The sequence below is a fragment of the Macaca thibetana genome, chromosome 14, assembly GCF_024542745.1.
Source record: "Macaca thibetana thibetana isolate TM-01 chromosome 14, ASM2454274v1, whole genome shotgun sequence".
NCBI lineage: Eukaryota > Metazoa > Chordata > Mammalia > Primates > Cercopithecidae > Macaca > Macaca thibetana.
Genome location: NC_065591.1, coordinates 55,194,496 through 55,209,197, shown reverse-complemented (window position 1 = coordinate 55,209,197; position 14,702 = coordinate 55,194,496). Strand labels below are relative to the sequence as shown.

The 14,702-nt window shown below is 41.9% G+C and overlaps 1 protein-coding gene across 1 annotated transcript in view; it reads right to left on the bottom strand.

Moving 5' to 3' along the window:
- Nucleotides 1-14,702, bottom strand: part of SBF2 (SET binding factor 2) — a 589,674-nt gene that overhangs the window by 526,055 nt on the left and 48,917 nt on the right. The window lies entirely within an intron of this gene.

Below are 14,702 nucleotides of genomic sequence, written 5' to 3'. Positions count from 1 at the left end.
CTCTGCGTGGGGCGCGCAGAGCACGTGTCCTGGGTGCGAACCAGGGCTTCGCGGAGACGCCGGAGGTCACCGCCTGGCGTGGCGGCCAGGCCGGGCGGGGGTAGGGGGAGCCCTAGTGGGTTGGCAAGCCTGGACTTTCGGGTTGCGCAACGGAGTCCTAGATTTATAGGGTTGCTCACAGAACCCTGCGCGAAAGCGCGCTTCGAAAAGTTGGGGTGGTCTCTGAGGCCTTCTAAGAGAGGCGTTCCCCCTGCCTGCCGCGGCTGTTAAAGTTCCAAGGCGCCCCAGCAATGCGTTGGGACACCTCCGGAAAACCCAGTAACCGCCAGTAACCCCCAGTAACCCCGGGTCTGCCCGGGCCTGAGCGCCCGCGAACCGCGGGCTCATGGGCGAGGCTGTGGCGCCCCCTGCAGGCAGCTGAGACAGGCCCAGCGCCGCCAAGCAGTACGTGCGGTTTAATAAGTTCTGCTACGTGGGAGTCAGCACATAGCCTTAATGAAAGAAAGAAAAAAAAAAAGAAAAAAAGAAACAGTTTGCAGATGCCATCCAGGGCCGTCCCCCTACACCCCCCAGACTTGCACCGTGGCTCCCTGTTCTGGGACAGTGACTCAGCGCCCACACGCTGCGCTGTGTGCAGCTGCCGGCTGGAGGCGGGCGGGACGGACGTGCCGCCGGAACCGTGAGCCTCCGACGGCCTGAGACCTTCATTGTTCCGCCTCCCCTAGCCGCTCACCTCTTCCTTCCTCCTTCCCAAGCCATTTTTCATTTTTTTTCTTCACTTCTCTCCAGCCTTCCTCTCTCTCTCTTTCCTTCCTTCCTCCTTACTTTCTTTATATGCCTTATCTTCTAAGAAGGTTGATCCCAGTTCCGGCGATAGACAGACACTAAGCCCTCCTTGAGTGACTAGAAAGGCAGGGGACATGGGAATAGTTAGGACATAAGGGGAGAGTAAAGAGAAGGACCCCTGATTTTGATTTCAGGGTGCCCCGTTTGTCTCATCCAATATCCTAAGGACCCAAGATGGAGATCAGCTACTTGTCCTTTCCAAAAAGCTTCCCTGGCCTCAATGTCAGTGCTTGTAGGTGATCTCAGAAACCTTCCTGGTGAAGAAAACCTGAAGGTGAGTTTGGAGAATGGAAATGTTTCCAGGGTGGCCTACGGCCTTCTAGGGCTTTTGCACATTACAAGGCCCCCTCTGAGGGACTAGATTGTTTAGTTTCTTGCAGAAGAGGACTGCATACTCACTGAGAGAGAGGGGTCCTAGTCTGGGGTCCAGAGATACCTCATTTCAAAGCAGTTTCAATTTAGAAGAAAGTAAACTCAAGCACGCAGAATTTCCTTAAGACCATACAAAGCCTCAGTTTGGGCACCTGGCTGTTGACAGTGCCAATCTCATATAGTTTATTGTCCTGTTTGATCTTAATAATTGTGTGAGGTTTGCCAGAATTGAGGGGATTAGAAATGCAGCTACAGACCATTCTTGTCCTCAAGGGCCTTTCAGAAAAAGATTCACTTTGTGGGAATTCTGTGCCAGGCACCGAAAATGTACCAGGCATGTATGAATGAAAAAGTGACTAAAGATTCCTGTCATGGAATTTCTGTGCCAGTGAGTGGGTTCTGGGTGGTCTGAAGGGGCTACAGAAACTGCAGAGAGCAGCAAACACTTCAGCCTTACAGACGGTGGCTCAAGATTAGACACTCACTCCTTTCCTTGAGCCAAGGTTTGTCCTGTAGCCACAAAGCACTCCAGCCAAACCTCACCCTGGCACAGCGTCAGCCAGCAAACAAAGCTGCCAAAGGCAGGTTGGGCACAAGCTTAGGGCGGTTATGAGCAGGGAACAGGCGTCTAGCCTTGTGCTGAGGAAGTCTTATGACTTAAGGGAATTCAAGGCAAGTGAAGAAGATGGTTCAGCTCTGAGGTGAAAGAGGCAGCTGCTCAGCTGGAGTCCTTCCCGCTGAGAATCCTGTGACTGGAGACATGTGCAAGGAGACAGAGACCCTCCTAGGACCAGTTTGGTATGAGTTCAGGATTAACCGAAGGTCACCATCAAACCCTGGGCCCTTCTCTTTGAGGTGCTGAAGCTTATCAGGATAGGGACTCCTGATGCCAAGAACACATCGTTTATCAACAGTGATGAGTCATTTGTGAGCTGATTCGACCTGTCCACAGCTGAGGAGTAGTCACAGCTTTTATCTTTAGCTACTGTTGCTTGCTATGGGAATGGTACCATCCAAGTGTAATCAAACACAGGGTATCAGGCAATTTCTTGAAAAGCAAACACCTTGGCTGAACAGCTAAGAGTGAAGCGGAGTGATGGGGAGGAATGGAGACAGATTCTTTTTTTAGCCCTTGCTTGGTGTCAGATATTCTCTTTGCCACTTTATATACCTTATCTCATTTAATTCTTATAACAGCCTTGTGAAGTGGGTGTTATCTGTTTATAGATAAGGAAACAACCTCAGAGACATGAAGTAACTCAGCCAAGGTTACACAGTGAGTAATAAGCGCTGGAGCCTGGATTTGCACCCAAGTGCTACAGGCTGTTTTGATGCTCTAAAGACATACGGAGTAAAGTGGGATAATTTTAACATTTAGATTCTCCAGCCAAATGTCCCCAGATGTCCTCTAAAACAGGGATAGCTTGTATAGGTGATTTACACCTGTGGTTCTGAAAGATTTACATGAGGGCTGGTAGAATAGGGAAGGAGAGCTGCTTCAGCAGTAAGCTCAATGAGTGCAAAATAAATAAATGAACTGAGTTTTAAATTCTTGGTCTTGGTTTGAAGAAGGGATTATAAATCAACCTTTTTCCCCTCCTGAGCTAAGCCACTGACCTCTTTGGTTTGAATTGCCAAATATAGTTAAAATATACACTGGAGCTTCAAGAGCTGGTTTCGGCGGGGAAGGCCTTCTGAACTATTCCTGGCCAAATACAGTCCCACACTGTAGATCTTAAGTCGCCTGGAAGAACACCTGTGTCTACAAAACTGCAAATAGAGTTTCCACCCTTGAGGTGGGACCTTTTGTCTTGGCAACTGCTGCTTAAAGCAGCTTTTCAGAGGATGTTCTGAGCTGACTCTCAGAGAGTAAGAGAGAGCTATAACATAAGGCCCCTCCTTTCCCCAGCTGAGAAGGAGAAGGCCTTGTTATCCTGAGTCCCACAGAGGTTTCTGCCAAAGCCAGGCTGGAGGCTTGGTCTTCACGTGCATGAGAAGAAGGGTGAGGCTAGATAGCTATCTGGTGGTCCCACTATTCTTGTTCCAGAGCTATTTGGAACATTCTGGAAAAACAATAAAAATAACTGTGGCCACACAGGCAGCCGAATTTAGTAGGTTTTTGTACATTTATCCAACATTAGGAAAGTAGTTTTGAGTATTAAGATACAATTTTAAAGCATAAAAAGGTGTTTTACTTATTTACAATATTTATTCAGTGTAGAAGAAAAAGATTCACCTGTGATACTACTTTCAGATATAACCACTATTAATATTTTAGACATTTTAATCTTTTATTTATTTATTTAGAGACAGGGTTTCGCTCAGTTCCCAGGCTGGAGTGCAGTGGTTTGATCAAGCTCACTGCCTCAAACTCCCAGGCCCAAGCAATCCTCCTGCCTCAGACTCCTGAGTAGGGGGGACTATAGGCATGATGCCTGGCTAACTTCCTTTTAGACATTTTTATATATTATACATATACACACTTTAAAAAATTGAATTCAGTGGAGAGAGTTGAATTAAACCTACTCAGTTTAAGGCAAATTGTCATTACCAATCTGTGCAAGGCTTCTCTCTTTTTAAAATTATTTTATTTTTTCTTCTTTAATTTCCATATCCCTTCACATCTCCTTTATAGGAACCCTCTTTAATGTATTTGATATCTGTGCTTATTATAGTATACAATCTTGTAAAATCTGCTGTTATTTCACAACTGCATGTTTTTAACCTGCAAACACATTGTGTTAAAATATTTATTGTTTCCTAATCTCACTCAACACTTTAAAAAAATTACCCAGGTAGATTGTTTCCTCTTACTGCTGAATATTACACTATTTTATGGATCTGCCACGTTTTACTTTTCTTATATTTTAATGAGGGACACTTGGGTTGCCCCCAGTACCCCTCTGCCACAAACAATATGTAAATTAACATTCCATTTCGGCCGGGCGCGGTGGCTCAAGCCTGTAATCCCAGCACTTTGGGAGGCCGAGACGGGCGGATCACGAGGTCAGGAGATCGAGACCATCCTGGCTGACACGGTGAAACCCCGTCTCTACTAAAAATACAAAAACTTAGCCGGGCGAGGTGGCAGGCGCCTGTAGTCCCAGCTACTCGGGAGGCTGAGGCAGGAGAATGGCATGAACCCGGGAGGCGGAGCTTGCAGTGAGCTGAGATCCGGCCACTGCACTCCAGCCTGGGTGACAGAGCGAGACTCCGTCTCAAAAAAAAAAAAAAAAAAAAAAAAAAACATTCCATTTCATGTCCTCTTATGGGTCTAAATGAAAATTTCTTCGAGATATATACCCAGAAATGGCATCATTTACTTAAAAGCCTTCTACATATAGATTATGCTAAATTGTATGAGCTTGCTTTCCAAAATGCCTGTACCAGTATGCATTTACACGAGCAGTGCCTGAGAGTTCTCACCTCCCCATGTCTTTGCAATATTTATATGTATGATGATTAATTTCATGTGTCAACTTGACTGGGCTAAGGGATGCCCAGATAGCTGGTAAAAAATTATTTCTGGATATGTCTGTGAGGATGTCTCCAGAGGAGATTACCATTGGAACCAGTAGACTGAGTAAAGAAGCTCTCTCACCAATGTGGACAGGCATTATCTAATCTGTTGAGACCTGGAATAGAACAAAAAAGGCAGAGAAAGGACAAATTCTCCCCTCTGTTTTCTTGTGCTGGGACATCCATCTTGTCCTGCCCTTGGACATCAGACCTCTGGGTTCTTGAGGTTTCCAACTTACACCAGTGGCCTCACTCCATACTGAGACTGGTAGTTATACCATCAGTTCCCCCGGTTTTCAGTCCCTTGGACTTGGACCGAATTACACCCCCAGCTTTCTGGGTTCTCCAGCTTGCAGACAGCCTATCTTGAGACTTACCGCATCCATAATTGCATGAGCCAGTTCCCATAAGAAACAAATCAACAAATCTATACATATCCTACTGATTGTGTTTCTCTAGAGAACCCTGAGAAATATAGCATGGATCCTCTTCTGATGTTTGCCCTGCTGATGAGTATAAAAGTAATATTGTTTTACTTTCCATTACTGGTTGCTGGTGAATGTTGACATATCTTCATTTATTTATTGATCATTTGAACTTTTCCTAATGGGTTACACAATTAAAAAGAAGTGAGATCATATTTGTCCATGATCTGCTGATCTGCTTTTTTTTTTTTCACTTCTCAGAATATTTGGGCATTTTTGATACCAATAAATATATCTGTGCAGCATCATTTTAATTTCCTGCACATTATTTCATTTTATTAAAATGAAATGAAACAAATTATGAAACAAATCATAATTTGTTTAACCATTCTCTGCTGTTGGATGTTAAGGTTATTTTGGTTTTGGTGTGTGTGTGTGCGTGTGTGTGTGTGTGTGTTTCTCACTCTGTCCCAGGCTGGAGTGCAGTGGCACAATCATAGCTTACTGCAACCTAAATACCTGAGCCCAACCAATCCTTCTGACTCAGCCTCTCGAGTAGCTGGGACTATAGGTGTGCACTACCATGCCCAACTAATTTTAAAAATATTTTGTAGACTGGGGTCTCACTGTGTTGCCCGGGCTGGTCTTGAACTCCTGGCCTCAAGTGATCCTCCTGTCTTGGCCTCCCAAAGTGTTGGGATTACGGACATGAGCCACTATGCCTGGCTGAATGTCAAGGTTTTCCCTCTGTGTTTTTATGATTAAAAATGCCCCTAGTATAGCTGGGTGCTGTGGCTTGTACCTATAATCCCAGCTACGAGGAGACCATGGTGGGAGGATCACTTGAAACTGGGTGTTCGAGACCAGCTTGGGCAACATAGGGGGATCCCATCACTAAACAATTTTTTTAAAGCCTTCAGTGAACATTTTTATGTGCATTCACTTCATCTTTGAGTACTTTTATGACTATTTTTTAGGATAAATTATTACAAGTAAAATTATTGGGTCATTGGGTCTGTCTTCTTTTTTGTTAAAGCATTTGAGCCAGATTGCCCTCTGGAAAGATCAATTTTTACTTCTACTAACAGTATAAAAAAGTCTATTTCTGGCCAGGTGCGGTGGCTCATGCCTGTAATCCCAGCACTTTGGGAGGCCAAGATGGGTGGATCACCTGAGGTTCAGAGTTCGAGACCAGCCCGACCAACATGGTGAAACCCCATCTCTACTAAAAATACAAAAAATTAGCCAGGCGTGGTGGCAGGTGCCTGTAATCTCAACTACTCAGGAGGCTGGGGCAGGAGAATCTCTTGAACCTGGGAGGCGGAGGTTGCAGTGAGCCAAGATTGCACCATTGCACTCCAGCCTGAGTGACAAGAGTGAAACTCTGTCTCAAAAAAAAAAAAAAAAAAAAAAAAAAAAAATCAATTTCCTATTTCCTTTGAAACACTGAACATTATTCTTCTTTTCAATTAATAATATTGTGTCATCTAATAGGTAAACATGGTGTTTCCTATTGTTCTTTAAAAAGTTTTATTCTTTTCTCATGTTTTTGAGACTGCATTTTATATCCTTAATAATTTAAAACATTTAGTTTATAGTTTCATTCTAATAACTCTGTTACCTTTATCAGCTGACTCTTGTTCATTGTGATGTATTTCCTCCTATTTCCTGTAATTTGGGGTTGCGAGCTCATCTTTTTAAAGCTTAGTTGATGGTAATTCTTGTGGACTGGGTTGAGTCCCTTCAGAGAGATTTATGTTTGCTTCTGCCAATTGTCCCAAGGTTATTACCTATCTGAGACCATTCTTTATATTAATTTCTTAATGTTATGTTTATGAACCATGCAAAAGTGCATCTGTGCTGGTGATGTGGGGTGTAGCATTTTGAGAGTCCTTGGATTTATGTGAGTATCTCAGTTCCTTTTCTTCTGTCCCTAAACAAATCTCTGTTACCAAAAGGAGGAAATTCCTTCCCCAAAACCCAGGCAACTGCTTTTCAGCTCAAGTTTTCTACTCTGGTTTTTAGTTACCTTGGTTTAGTTTTCTGTGGATTTTCTGTATTTTCATGGGGTTCAGCTATGCATTTAAAAGGATATTAAGTGTATTTTACTTAACATTTCTAGATGTTTTATAGTAGCAGGATTTTCGACTTGGTCTGCTATATCACCAGAAAGAGGAATCAGCATTGTTTAAAAAACAAAACTTTAGACGAATTAAATTTAACATAGTTTAACTGAGTAAAGAAGGATTCACGAATCAGGCAGCCCCGGAGAGCCAGAGTAAGCTCAGAGCATCTCTGGTGCTGCTACGTGGTTGGAGAGGATTTATGGACAGAAAAACAAAAGTGACATTGAGAAAATGGAAGTGAGGTACAGAAACAGCCAGACTGATTACAATTCTGTGTCTGCCTTTTAAAAACAAGGTTTGAACACTTAGCCACCTGTGAGTAGTCAAAGTATGGCTTCTGTGATTGGCTGAGACTTGGCTACTTATTACAAGAGTAGGTTACAGTGTGTTTTCACATTGTTAGGTTACCGTTCACTATGTATGCAAAAAGCTTTTGGCGAAACTTAAAATACGTAAGGAAGCAGATTTAGGCTAAATTTAATTTAACAACATCAACTCTTCTCACTACTTTAACTTATTTCCTTGATTATTAGTGTAGCTTGAGTATTTTTCATGTACTCATGATCATTTATATTTCCCCTTACATATATTGTTATTGTTTATTTATTTACTTATTTATTTTATTTATTAGTAACAGACAGGGTCTCGCTGTGTCACCCAGGCTGGAATGCAGTGGCATGATCATAACTCATAGCTCATTGCAGCCTCCAGCTTCTGGGTTCAAGCCATCCTCCTGCCTCAGCCTCCTGAGTAGCTGTGTCTACAGGCGTGTACCACCCTGGTTAATGTTTAAATGTTTTGTAGAGAGGAGGTCTCACTATGTTGCCCAGGCTGGTCTTGCACTCCTGGGCTCGAGTGTTTCTCCTGCCTTGACCTTCCAAAGTGCTGGAATTATAGGATTGTAATTATAGGATTATAAACGAGCCACCACACCCTGCCATTTTTTTTTTGAGTTCTTAATTCATTCATTCTGTTGGAATTTTTTTTTTCTGTTGATCTGAAATACTTTAATATTCTTATTGATTAAGAATACTAAAGTTTTGTCACATAGAGACACACCTTTTTTCTTTTTGTAGAGTGTGGCTTATTTTTTGCCATATAAAACTTATGAATATTTATATAATCAAAGATATCAATCTTTTCCTTTATAATTTCTGTCTTTACTGGCTTGCTTACAAAGTCTCTCTCTACTTCAATATTTTAGAATAGCCATCTCTTTTTTCTAATATTTTATAATTTTGTTTTGTACTTTAAACATTTTATTTTATTTATTTTTTTGAGACAAAAATGGTTTTTGAGGTTTTCAACTTATACCAGTGGCCTCACTCCATACTGAGACTATTTTGAGCCTGTTGCCCAGGCTGGAGTGCAGTGGGGTGATCGTGGCTCACTGTAGCCTTGACCTCCTGGGCTCAGGTGATCCTCTCATCTCAGCCTCCCTAGTAACTGGCACTACAGGTGCACACCACCACGCCTGGCTAATTTTTAAATTTTTTGTAGAGTTGAGGTTTCACCATATTACCCAGGCTAAACATTTTAAAGCAAATGGAATTTATTTTGGCATCTGATGAGGTAGGGATTTAACTTTTATTTTCCCCTAAATTGTTAGCCAATTGTCCAGTATTTATACTGAGTAATGCATATTTTCTGTAGGACCTGAGGATCTTCCTTCATCATATGCACTAGAGGTTTTTAAACTGTGTTCCACAGAGACACAGAGTTTTCCTGAGTTACTTCTGAAGTTTCCTGGGGAGAAAAGGGGGAAGAAAAAAATGCTAGTCTCTTTCTCCAGCTTCTAGTGGAACATCTCTATCCCTTTTTTGTTTTATTCCTTTTTGTTGGAGCTCCTTGTCAGATTTTATTTGAAGATTTTATTTGAACAAAGAATTCATCTTCCTGCAAATCAGTAATATAATAATTCTTAAATAGTAAATATTTAAATTTGTTTCTGGCCCTTTTAATCTCTTCCATTGCTCAGTGTGTCTTTTTCTGCACCAGTTTTACAACTTAAAAAATTATGAAAGCTTTCAAACACACAACAACAGAGAAATAATAATATAATGAACCCCCATATACTCATCATTAAAATTCAATAATTATCATGACGTTGCCACATTTGATTCATCTATCCTTTTTCTTTTTTGTTTTTAAAAAATTTTTTTGCCAAAGTATGTTTTTTCTTTTCTTTCCTGCCTATCCTTCTCTTTTCTCATCTTCCTTCCTCTTTCTTTTCTTAATAACTTTTTTGTTTTCTTCAATTTTCTTTTGTCCAGTCATCCCATCATATCACCCACACATACTTCAGTATGCATCTGTTTTAAAAAAATGAAAATAATATTTTCTTACGTAGCCAAAATGCCATTGTCACACTTAACATTAAAAATAATTCTGTGGTATCATCTCATACCCATGCCATAATCAACTTTGCCCGATTGCCTCAAAAATGTCTTTTGACAATGGTTTGTTCACAGTAGAATCCGGACAAAATTATTCTATCTCTAGTGTTTCTTTAGTCTAGAGTAAGCTCCTCCCACCTTTTGTTTTTAGCCGTTGGCTTGTTAAAGAAAACAATGATTTAATAATTGTGATTTAGAACTTTTATTGTCAAGAAAAATCTTGATTCTCGTCTTCACTCTGCCTGTGTGGACTCAGCCAGAACATCCTGGCCTGCTCACTTGTTGGGGCTTGCCTGAGGGGAGGTGTGGCGTGGCCAGTGTTGCAGTATTTCTTACATAGAGAAAGGGTATCTTGAAATGTTATTGTTCATGCTTTTCTTTGCTACACTTTTTCCACTTGACCTTTTCCCTAGTAAATCAGAGGCATTGCCTTGAGGAGAATTAGGATTGGTACAACCGGAATGCTAACAGAAAGAAACAGAATAAAACAGTAAATGTTCAGTTTTCTGACTTTAAAATAGCCTCTTGAAGCCCACATCAAAAACAATAGTTTTGAAAGCCAAAGCCTTTTGTTTGCAGAGAACCAGGTTTTGTTGAGAGAAGAAAAGCCTCTTGAGAATCAAAAGGGAAGGCCCGGAAGCATGAGGGATTGGGCTTTACCCACACCGGAAAGAGACTAGAGGGAGAGCTGGACTAAGCCGCTTTCATCCAGGGTTGGGGGAGAGCAGGGACCTATGAGGTTGCAGGGAGGCCTTGGGAAAGAGCCCCACAGAGAGGAGGACATCAGCATGGAGAGACTGCAGATCAGTCCCAGCAAACCTGTGGAGACCAATTAAATGCCTGGAGCTCATCCCGTGCCATCCAAGTGAGTCCTACTGTTGCCTGAGCCAAAGAGCCATGTTAGCTGCTCTTTTTACTACTGCCGGAGATCTTTCATCAGTAACAGCCTGCAAGTCATGATCAGATGGCCCAGCAGACATGATACCTGCCTATGTCTAGAGTCATTGCTGAACCTTACCCACATTGCCCTACATGGCAGAGGACACTAATAAGCCACCCCCAACTTCTGAGACCAAAGGGCAGACCACTTAACACCAAAGGGGTGCTAGAGCTGAAGGAAGAGTCACTCACCCCTGTGTTTGGTAGGGACTGGACTCTGGGGAGGCGTACTCTACTACATTCACAAGTCACAGATGGAAGGGGATCCCCCAGCCTTGTTTTGCTCCTATATTCAGCTAGTTGGTAACCTTTTGTCTCAATTTAATAGGTTTGTTCCACCAGATAAAGCAGTGATCCTTAACCTTTTCTGCCTATTAAAGTCACGTGGGAGAAGCTTTAAAAAAAACCCGATACCGAGCCTTATCCCTAACCAATTGAACTGGATTGTCTGTGGGTGGGGCCTAAGGTCATTGTGTGATTGTGAGTGACATTTTATCTTTGTGAAGCCACTTAACTTTGTCCGGCCCACACATTGTGCCCATACAGCTCTTTCAAAAATGCACCCTGGTGGTACTAACAGACTGAGAACAAGAGTTTATTTATTTATTTGTTTGTTCTAGATTGAGGGTTGTATCTAGTCAAACAGCCAGAAATAGAAGGGTTAACTGCAGCCAGTGGGGCAGGTGTTTGGAGAGAAGACAAGCTGCAGGTGATGGGAAGGAGGCCAGCCCCAGCCAAGGGCAGGGTAACAGACAACAGGTGGTTGTGCTGCAGGGTGTTGGCATCAAGGAGGAACAGCAGGAAATGACAAGGCATCAGGCATGTCAGGGAGAACAGCAGCATGCATTTTAGGAGCAAACTATAGGCAGGCCCCAGAGAGGTCCAGCCAGAGGCAGCAGACAGGACTGGAATTATTCCTTATGATGGGCTTGATTGTGTTCCCCACCCCCATACGCCAAATTCATATGCTAAACTCCTAACCTCAGAATGTGACTGTATTTGGAGATAGGGCCTTTAAAGAGGACATTAAGGAAAAATAAGGTCATATGTGTGGTCCTCAATCTAATATGACTTGTGTTTTTATAAGAAGACTACAGGAGGACACAGAGAGAAGGCAGCCACGTGCCAGCCAACTAGAGAGGTTCCCAAAGAAACCAAACCTGCTGACTCCTTGACCCCATCACCTGCAGCTTGTCTTCTCTCCAAACACCTGCCCCACTGGCTGCAGTTAACCCTTCTATTTCTGGATGTTTGACTAGATACAACCCTCAATCTAGAACAAACAAATAAATAAATAAACTCTTGTTCTCAGTCTGTTAGTACCACCAGGGTGCATTTTTGAAATAGCTGTATGGGGACAATGTGTAGGCCGAACAAAGTTAAGTGGCTTCACAAAGATAAAATGTTACTCACAATCACACAATGACATTAGGCCCCACCCACAGACAATCCAGTTCAATTGGTTAGGGATAAGGCTCGGTATTGGTTTTTTTTTAAAGCTTCTCCCACGTGACTTTAATAGGCAGAAAAGGATTTCTAGCTTCCAGAAGTGTGGGAAAATAAATTTCTGCTGTTTAAGCCACATAGTCTGTGGTATTTTGTTATGACGGTCCTTACAAATGAATGTACTTCTGTCGAAGGGATTGGTGAGAACAGCACAGGGCGACGGGCCTAGAAACATGGTATTGTGGCTGGATTTCAGCACCAGACACGCAACAAGAGTTAGGGAATCAGGACAGGGTAACTGAGTTAGGGCAAACAGGATTTCATTTATTCATTCAGTCAATGATGTTTTAGATCAACAATCTGCTCCATGCAGGGCCCTGTTCTAGACACTGAGTAGCCTGCCATTGCAGTGGTCCAGATAAAAAATGATGTTCATTTAGATTAGGAGGATATCAGTGGCTAGGGTGATTTGACACTCAAACAACCCACTGTGGAGGTGATGTCCTTTAAGTCTTACTGATCAGGCAAGTACCTATTTGCAAAGGGTTCCAGTAACTTCATTTTCAGAGAGGGAACTGTGGGAGCAGAGACCAGGCAGGTTATTTATAACTAACCCAGGTATATGAATTTTCTCTTCGAGAGAAAGAAATTTTCAGTTTACAGTTTTCACTGGCACCTAGGTTAGCAAACTTAGATGTTTGCCCAGATGTCTTCATCTCATGCTCTTAAATTTAACACATAACATTCCAACTTTATCTTAACTTTGTTAGTTTTTCTAAAACATCAGAGTTTCTTTCCCAAACCATGTTTCCATGGAAAACACAAGCATTTCCAGGCAATATCCCTATCATCTGTGCCACTGTAGACAACCATCAGATAAACTTCCTTAATTCATACCACATCTGCTCTCTTAGCCCTGTATGACCTTGAGCACACACACAGGCACACACACACACACACACACACACAGGCACACACACACAGAGAAAACAAAACTCCAATTTATTTTTTCCCAAAATAAGCATCTGACCCAAATTGCCCTTCCAATTTTCTATTAAATGAAAGACAAATTGTCAGGACCAAATCAGCCAACTTTTATTAAAAACTGGGAAATCTTTCAAAAGCTTTCAGGGTGAACTGTCATGTTAAACCTGACAAATAGATAATAGGTGAGAGTTGCATCTATATGGTCCCTGTTTATCTCTTTGCACATTCTGGTAAGTGAAGACTGCTTGGGCACAGGCATCTCTCTCCACTTTATCACTATGGAGGACTCTTTCTTCACCTCACTACTTGAAAAATTAAAGCAATGTGAGAGCCCAAGATATGTCAACTGATTTCTAGTCTGGCCTTGTTTCATTTGGCAGGCAGGATGGGGGCAGGGAAATGGTATAGTAGAGGACATAGGCTTTGAAGTTAGACAACCTTGAGTTTACACAGACTCTCCCTCCTCCTAGCCCTGTAATTATCTCTTAACCCAAGTCTTAGTTTCATTAGCTATAAAATGGGGATAACAATATTTACCTTATAGGCTTGCTGTGAGGATGAATGATATAACACGGATGAAAGCAACAACCCCTGCCTGGCAGTGTAGTATAAGCTCATTAAATGGCAACTCTGTTTAAGAGTAACGACTAAGGATGCTGTGGTTTAAAAAAAAAGAAAAAGAGAAAAAAGCACCTGCTCTTTCTCAATGCCAGAACACAAAGGTAAAGCAGTGAATATACCATTTCTCCTTAGATTAATCATCTCTAAAATGAGGACCTGGCATCAAGGATCTCCAAGGTTCCTCCTCTATACTCCAGCCTTCTGAGGTCTTATATTCACGGAGAAATGAACACCGAAAAGCGGGAGAAATAAAACCATCTTTCTGACTAGTTCCTGGGGAGACTCAAGTTGTGTTTCATCAGTACTTTCAGTTCCAAAGTGTATAGGATCAAGTCAGTTCACCAGAGCAGGGCTTGGACAAGGAGACCTGGGTGGAGAGTACCGGTTAACTCCATGGCTGCAAAAACAATTCTTTCTTCGCAGTAATACAATGAGAGCAAAGGGGACATTTGACCTTTTCAAGATTTTTAAAATGCAAAATACAAGGTATGCACATAATTTTGTTTACTGACTGATCCTTTAAAAAATCTGGCATATTAATAATTCCACTTAAAATACTGAAGATGGGAGCCAGAAGGAAACTTGTTCTTTCTGTACAATGACTGAGAAGGGAATTCTAATGAATATTTTGGCACACATATCTCATTTTCTGGCTGCTTTAGGACCCAAGAGCCAGTAGGTCATAATTAAAGCCAATAATGGCAACTCCAGACAGCCCAAATATTTTCCTGGTGCTGTCAATTCTCTGCATTAAATGTTTTAACATCATTTTTGTGGAGTGTAGAACATACACACAGAGGGGGAATTAAATATTGATGTGAAATTTGGAACATTTGCTGCAAGTTGCCCCAAAAGATGTTTATTACATTCAAAGGAATTATACAATGTTTTTCTTATTAGATAATCTTAAATGACCCTTTCTGGGCTGAGAGCTGTGAAGTTTGTCCTTAAGTTGTCAAAACAAAATCTTATTTTCTGCAGAAAAAGAAAACAAAAAACATGTTTGGGGCTGAGGCTACATGTCA